Below are 6,648 nucleotides of genomic sequence, written 5' to 3' on the forward strand. Positions count from 1 at the left end.
GACCGAGAAAGTGAACCTCTCTAAGCCAAAACTCACATTTAGAAAACTTTGCATACAACTTTTCTTCCTTCAGCAACCCCAAAATTAATCTCAGATGTTGTTCATGCTCAGCTTTGGTTCGGGAGTAAACCAGAATATCATCTATAAATACAATCACAAACTTATCCAAGTATGGTTTGCACACACGGTTCATCAGATCCATGAATACAGCCGGCGCATTAGTTAGCCCGAAAGGCATCACTAAGAACTCATAATGGCCGTATCTAGTTCGGAAGGCTGTCTTCGGCACGTCTTCCTCATGGACCCTAAGTTGGTGGTAACCTGACCGTAGATCTATCTTCGAGTAATAACTGGATCCCTGCAACTGATCAAATAAGTCGTCAATCCTCGGTAAGGGGTACCGATTCTTGACTGTCAGCTTGTTCAGTTCCCTGTAGTCAATACACATTCTAAATGAACCATCCTTCTTCTTTACAAAAAGTACTGGAGCTTCCCAGGGTGAAAAGCTTGGGCGTATGAAACCCTTATCCAATAGTTCCTGCAACTGATTGGATAGCTCTTGCATCTCGGATGGAGCTAGTCGATAGGGTGCTCGAGCTACTGGTGCAGCTCCTGGAACCAAGTCGATTCGAAACTCGACTTGTCGCGGTGGCGGTAATCCGGGCAAATCTTCAGGGAAAACTTCAGGAAACTCGCGCACCACTGGTAAGTTTTCAATCTTTCGCTCATCTCCTTTCTTCTCTACTACGTGCGCCAGGAAGGCGTAGCATCCTTTCCTTAGGCACTTGCGCGCCTTTAGACACGAAATGAGTTTTGTCGCAACTCCACTTCTTTCCCCTTGAATTACCATGGTTTCTCCGCTCAACAGTGGGATCCGAACCTGCTTCTCATGGAAAATAACTTCCGCGTGGTTCTCGACTAACCAATCCATGCCTACCACAATGTCAAAGCTTCCCAAGTCTATTGGCAATAAGTTAATATTGAATCCGTGACCTCCCATGACCAATACACATTGCTCAGTCCTTTCGTTCGCGCGTATCTGCCTACCATTGGCTAGTTCTATAGTATAAGGCGTGTCTAGCCTACTGGTTGCTAGGCCTAGGGAGTTTTTAAACTCAGTGGATATGAAACTTAGGTCAGCGCCAGTATCAAATAAGACAGATGCAAAATGGTCGTTGAGTAGAAACGTACCGGTTACCACATTCGGTTCTTCTTTTGCTTCGCCTGCGCCGATCACAAAGGCTCTCCCGCGAGCTTGGTTTCTCTTTTGCGGGCAATCCCGACTGAAATGTCCTGGCTTCCCGCATGCGTAGCAGTTGTCGTTTGCTCCAGCTTCCTTATGGCAGTTTATCGCCTTGTGCCCTGGTCTGCTACATTTGGCGCATACGATGCTTGCGCATTCACCCTCGTGGTGATACTTGCATCTGCTGCACCATGGGCGAGGCCCATTGTACCCTTTCCGTGATGGCTCCAGGGCTTGTATCGCGTAAGCCCTTATGCTCTCCTGTTTCTTGAATGGTGGTTGCTTGGAGTCGGACCCTCGGTGGTGAGAGTTCCATTTTCTCTTGGGGTCAGAGGTTCGCTGCTCGTTCCCGCGCGAGGTCAATATGCCCGCATGGACCGTATCTCTTGTAAGAGTGATGGCCCGCGCCACTGCCTCATCAAAGGTTGGAGGCGCTGCGGCATTGAGCGGAACCCTGATAACATGGGGTAACCCAAAAATATACCTCTCTATCTTTTTCTCCTCCGTGTTCGCCATATCCGGCACCATCTGGCAAAGTTCGTTGAATCGGTTGTTGTAGGCGTCGATATCAGTTCCTATCAGGGTGTGGTTCCAAAATTCCTGCTGTAGACTCTGAATTTCGGCGCGAGAGCAGAACTTTTTCATCATCATTTCCTTCAGCTCCTCCCAGGTCTTGTGGAGAGCAACTTCTCGTCCCAATGTTTTCACTTGAAACTTCCACCAAGACGAGGCCGCTTCTTGAAACATGCAGGTCGCGTAAAGGACCTTTTGATTTTCACTACACCCGCTAATGGAGAGGACTGTCTCCATTTTGTCGATCCAGTTATAGAGCCCAATGGCCCCTTCGGTGCCCTTGAATGGCCAAGGCTTACAGGCCATAAATGTCTTATAGGAGCATCCTTTGTCCAAAGCTCCTGATTCGGGTTCTGGGGTTTCGGTCTCTTGACGACCCTGACTTGATTCGGCCTTGCTGGCCTCATGCGTTGCGATTGCCTGTGCGATTATTTCTGCGAGTTCCTCGGGTGTCATGGTAATTCCCTTGGCTCTGGTTGGAGGCATTCTCGTTTTTCTTAAAAGAGAACGAAAATATATCAAACTTAGCGCATGTACCCTGAGCACATAATGTTCTTATCCCTAGTGTTCACTAGACATTGTGTGACCCGTGTTCCTAAGTGTGTGTGTGGTTTTTCTTTTGAAAATATTTTCTTTGCAAAAATATTTCATGCGATTCCCCTACGGTTATAGTCTAGGTTAAAACTTCTTTCCTAGTTCGCTATAACCAGTGCTCTGATACCAATCTGTCACACCCGGCCCTAAACGGCGGAAACAGCCGGGTGCGCGCGAGTGGGAATTGATAATAAAGCACGGGTCATTGCAAACATTCAAATAAATTTTCCATTGCGCATGAAATGTCTAGTACAAAATACATTACATTGTTTAGAATTACATATAAAAACATCCACATATGAAAAACGTTGAAGATTTCCGCGCCATATCCCCTTACACGGCGGGAACAACCACGCGTGTGGAAGGGATAGAACTAAAATCTTCCAAAAACCATTTTTATAGATGTTCTGCGTGAAGTGCTCTATGTGTGACTCCTTGCGCTACTAATTATCACCTGAAAGACACGTAAAAACATTTGAATCAGTATAAACTGAGTGAGTTCACAAGTTTTGGTAACTTGATAAATCGTATTGCATCATATCCTTGATAAAACCATATTGAAACATATTTCTGATAACATCATTAAAACATATGCTTGATAAAACCGTCCCGCGGGTTACGCGCGGACATTTCTGAAAACCGTGCTCGTCCATGCAAAGTGGCGCTGCCACTACGAGCTAAAACAATACCGTCCCGCGGGTTACGCGCAGACGTTGTGCTCGGAAAACTAGGCGCTCGTCCGTGCAAAGAGGTGCGACCCCTACGAGCGGGCTTTACAACCAGTAGTACTACCCCATGACCATACTAGGCACTCGTCTATGCAAAGAGGTGCGACCCCTACGAGTGGGTTGATCAAACACAGTAGTCCCTACCCTTAGAGTTCCACTGACGAAGTGATCACTGTCTAAAACTTGCGCACTTACATTGAAAACCAAGATAAACACCATGAACAGATAATCGTTTGCATTGCTTGTAAATATACCATGATAAAACATAATTTAAACACGTGTCCCTCGCCCCGAAAACAGTTAAAAAAACAGTGAAAATAGGGGCTGTGAGACTCACCTGTGATTCTTGTTAAGTGATGGTTTAGAGAGAGATTAAACGAGATTCGGGTTTCCTGATGTTAGCCTCGAAATTGGAAGTCTAGAATATGTTTAAATAACAAGAAATATGTGTATTAAGACCAAGTAATCGAAGAATATATGGGCTGGTCAGAAAAGTAAATCTCAGGACTAAAGTTTCGGCTTACCTAGCGATAGAACTGGAAACGGATGCTTGGGAGATGGTTAGTGCAGAATTACAGGTTTAAGAGAGGAGTTTGAAGTGTGTTTCTTGTGGTTGTGATATTTTTATTCAAGAATTGATACTTATTTATAGGCAAATTCAAGGGAACACAATCCCTTGATTTAGGGGTTTGAAATCTTATTTATATTGGGTGTAATGATGACAAGGTATGGGGTTTATTATTATTTATTTTAAGGATGGGGGTGATGGTCCTAGGGAGTGGTTATAAAGATTCTGATGGATTTGACAGTACATGCAGGACTGTGGTTGGTGAGAGTAGGTGCGGCTGACAGCTGACATTTCGTGTTACAGTATACTTTTCCTGGTACTGTTGTCAGTGTGCAGTCAAAAGGTAAAAATCTCTGAAACACGCAACTGGTTCTTTCTGGGCGGGGGTAATCCCCTTACATCTGAAGAATAGACTAAGTGTTTTGTGCGTGTAGCCTTGCGCGTATAGCCTTCTGCGTGTAGGCCATTTCTTTGAACGTCGTGGGTCCGGCGGCTCCAGTTGGTCTTCGCGCAAGCGTCCTTGTAACGAATCCTGCGCGTATCACTGCGCAGGCGTCCTTATAAGGAATCCTGCGAGTCCATCTGGCTCTGCTGGAACCAGCGTTCTCAGAGTTTATTAACAGGGTGAACTTTTGGATTTAAGCGAAAAGGTGGTTGGTTTCTGTGCAGACGTTCATGCGTAAAGGGTTTAGTTTTAAGGTGTCCCGCGGGGATTCTTCCCGCAGGTGTCGCACATAACTCCTTTTTATTTGATGCGGGTAGATGCGTAACCTTCTCGTAGTCAGGGACGTTGAGTTTCATTTGTAGATTCTCCATGAGGTCTTGGTATTTCAACATAGTGATTAGTTATGTTGAAGTCAATTCCATCTTGGAGCTTCAAACAAACTAGCTCTCAATGTTCCCTTTTTCCGCGCGCGCATAAATGATTTGGGTCTTAATTAGGAAATTAGGATATTGTTTGAACATAGTTTTACTTATTGATCATTGAAGAGGTATGCAACCCATTAGACAGAAACGACATAAAATTAAGTTATGAAAACACAAAACCTGTGCGCGTGGCGCACATAACATATGCCCGCGCTGATCCTAACATGGCGCGCATCGCATCCGCGCTGGCGCATATAACATATGCCCGCGCTGATTCTAACATGGCGCGCATCGCATCCGCGCTGGCGCATATAACATATGCCCGCGCTGATTCTAACATGGCGCGCATCGCATCCGCGCTGGCGCATATAACATATGCCCGCGCTGATTCTAACATGGCGCGCATCATATTCACAATCACCTAATAATTAGGTTGATTACTTGGTTTATGGGATTGGGAAATTACCGGGTGTCACAAGATTTAACACTTATGGGCATCTGAGAGTAGTTGTTGTTCGGAACACTTGAAGAAAAACTACCTTTTGTTGTTTGAGGTTTAGAAGTGTTTGTTCCACTAGCTACGAAACACACATCACCATCCATGTTGAGAGTTACGTGACCTTCATGAGTTGAGTTAGCGCTCGAGTCTCCCTTTGAGTAGTAAGCAGATGATTCTGACTTCGAACTTGAACTTGAATTAACTTTCGCACAATACATTCCCGGATCCTGAACCTGATCAGTTGGTGTCTCTTTTCGAACCATGTTAAGTTCAAAAGTTCGTAGTTTGTTGACTGCTGTTTCCAAGTCAATGTTGGCAAACTCTTTATCTTCTCTCATCAAGACAGTGTACATCTCCCATTTCGGTGGGAGAGCATCAAGGAGTTTTTCCACGATCTCTTCTTCTTTATATTCAATTGAAAAGTTCCTGAGTTCGGTCATCAAGTGGTAATACCTTGTGATGATATCATAAAGTGACTCATTCTTCAAATGCTTGAACACCGAGAATTGGGTTTTGAGTAGCTTAATCTTGGATGCACGTATCCCCACATTAGCTTCATATCGGTTTTCAAGCGCTTCCCATAGCTCTCTGGCGGTTTTATATTTCCTGAAGGTGTGAAGAATTTCTTGTGGAAGAGCCATTGTTATCGCAGCATGAGCTTTGCTTTCAGCCTCATACATCTTCTTTTCTTCCTCTTCCATCTTATTGTATTTCTTAATTTGTTCACGACCCTCATACAAAGCCGTTGGTGGAATGTATCCATCTTGAATGCACACCCACATCTTAGCATCTTGATATTTAACATACTGCTCAAACCGATCTTTCCAAGCCACGAAATCGGTTCCCTTAAGCATTTTCGGTGCCTTAGTAGCTGAACCTGCTTCCACCTCTATTTTCACCAGTTCCGTAATATTTATAGAAGTCATCTTTGGAAGAAATACAAACGAGCACTCAAAGAAACCAAAAATAAAAATTTTATTCTGAACAGTACTGTAGGCGAAGTTAAACTTAACTTCGCTTAAGTCTTAACTTCGCTTGATTTTTCAACTTCGCTTTCTTCTCAACTTCGCCTGATTAGGCGAAGTTGTGGATAACTTCGCTTAAGTGAAGCGAACTTGTGAGGTAGGCGAAGTTGTTAATAACTTCGCTTAACCTTATATCTTCGCCTAAACCCTACAAACAGTGACGGCAACTTCGCCTGATGAACACAACGTTTTTGCAGGTTTGATTTTGACGTTTTGCGAGGTATGCGAAGGTGTAATGGGTTGTTTTTGATGGTGGGAGGTGAGTAGGACACAAAAACTCGGTATATTAACGTAAACTCGTCCCGCGAATAGTCGAACGGAACGATTTCTACACCCGTGTGATAATCCCGAACCACACAATCATGAGCAAACGCTCTGATACCAAATGAAGGTTCCCAGCCGGATCTACACGGAATATCTCGTTCTACGTAGGTGCGGAATCCCTACGTAAGACGATACGAGCGTAGAAAACGATACACGTTAAACACAAGCTAACACACGTTACAATACTCAAAAGACACGTTGTATTGCAACTAGTAACACGTGAATCA

Source organism: Bidens hawaiensis, unplaced genomic scaffold (genome assembly GCF_021521415.1).
Source record: "Bidens hawaiensis isolate Kalapana, Puna unplaced genomic scaffold, B.hawaiensis_p1.1 tig00042903_1, whole genome shotgun sequence".
In the NCBI taxonomy this organism is placed as follows: domain Eukaryota; kingdom Viridiplantae; phylum Streptophyta; class Magnoliopsida; order Asterales; family Asteraceae; genus Bidens; species Bidens hawaiensis.